The sequence below is a fragment of the Somniosus microcephalus genome, unplaced genomic scaffold (genome assembly GCF_052327205.1).
Source record: "Somniosus microcephalus isolate GS21.2 unplaced genomic scaffold, FLI_Smic_1.0 scaffold50, whole genome shotgun sequence".
NCBI classification, from domain to species: Eukaryota; Metazoa; Chordata; class Chondrichthyes; order Squaliformes; family Somniosidae; genus Somniosus; species Somniosus microcephalus.
The window spans coordinates 95,875-97,416 of NW_028225237.1; the positions used below are offsets into that span (position 1 = coordinate 95,875).

The 1,542-nt window shown below is 46.1% G+C and overlaps 1 non-coding gene across 1 annotated transcript; it reads left to right on the forward strand.

Annotated features, from left to right (window-relative positions):
- The first annotated feature begins 505 nt into the window (after nt 1-505).
- Nucleotides 506-577, forward strand: trnae-uuc (transfer RNA glutamic acid (anticodon UUC)). Its single transcript has one exon. It is a non-coding gene; the product is annotated as a tRNA-Glu (tRNA).
- The last annotated feature ends 965 nt before the right edge of the window (nt 578-1,542 follow it).

Below are 1,542 nucleotides of genomic sequence, written 5' to 3' on the forward strand. Positions count from 1 at the left end.
CACTGAGGAGGGAGACTGAAAATGAGATAACAGCGGGAGAAAGCACGACTGCTCTTTCAAAGAGAAAGCACAGGCACGATTGGCCGAATGGCCTCCCACCGTGCTGCCAGCCTCCATGAATGCATGACACTGAGATGGATATCTGAGACATACCCACACAAAGAGAGCACATACGGGTATTTTGTGTGTGTTTGCTGCTTTGTTTCAAGCACTGCATAACCATTTCCTCTACAATGTCGTGGATATTATCATGTTCAGTTTTCAATTCCCCGACGGCTTCTCTCTGACTTTATGCCTCTGACTCTGAGAAAAGCATAGAAGGAAATATATGGCAAATGGACGCCTGTGGCTTAGTGAACATGTCCTTTGTGTTCTCGTCTAAAAGATGTCATCTTGTACGAAAAGTTTGCCTGGCGTGAAAGTGATCTGAATTTCCAAGCAGCAAGGAGGAAAGTCTGCGTTGCTCTGCTTGCTGGCAGGCAGCTTCTTACAGCTTCTTGCAGCTTCCCTGGTGGTCTAGTGGTTAGGATTCGGCGCTTTCACCGCCGCGGCCTGGGTTCGATTCCCGGTTAGGGAACAGTGCGTTTTGAGGCTGTTTGAAATGTCTCCAATCAATGCACCCGCGCGAAACAATGTCTGCTCCTGATCAACCTTTGCAATTTCAACACTGCTGATGCCTCAACAGGTACACAATGCACTTCCTTGCCTTTTGTAAAATGTCTGCTGTTTCAAAGTCAGCAGGAAATTACATTTGGGACGAGGCAATTTAAACGTGTACATGCCCACATTTAACTGCAGCTGACAGTGTCAGAACAGTCACTGTTATTATCAAACTTCCATGTATTTTCTTGCAGGCTGCACCCCCCTAACAAACTTAGCTTATCACAGCACGGCTATCAATCAACTCAACGCCAGTTTGAAGAATGCAACATTTGAAAGTTAGCAACGTGTGCAAGACTTTAGTGAGAGAGAGTTGGGCCGTGATAACATTTCTAAGCAGTAAGATATTCAGTAGGCCTGAGCCCTTGCTGCGTAATACAATTCCCCCCATACTGATTCTGCTATCTTCAATTGGTCTCCTCTGGTTACCGTCATACCTGCCACTGGCAAGCGTTTCTCCTTATTACCTCAATCAAATCCCCTTGTAATTTTGAAAGCCTCTTATTAAATTTCCTCTTAACCGTCTGAGGAAAACAATCACAAACTCTCAACATAACTGAAGTTCCTTATCCCTCGGACCACTCTGCAAGACGTCAAACTGACTGTCTCGCTCTGTATGTCTATCTTTGTCTCCCTCTTTGTCCCTGTCTCTCTCTGTATAGGATTCTGAGGGTGCTTGACAGGATAGATGCAGGGAGGATGTTTCCCCTCCTGGGGGAATCTACAACTAGGGGGCAAAGCTCCAGGATATCCGGTCGCCCATTTAAAACGGAGATGAGGAGGAATTTCTTCTCTCAGAATGTCGTGAATCTTTGGAATCCTCTACCCCAGAGAGCTGTGGAGGCGGAGCCACTGAATATATTCAAGGTGGAGATAGACATA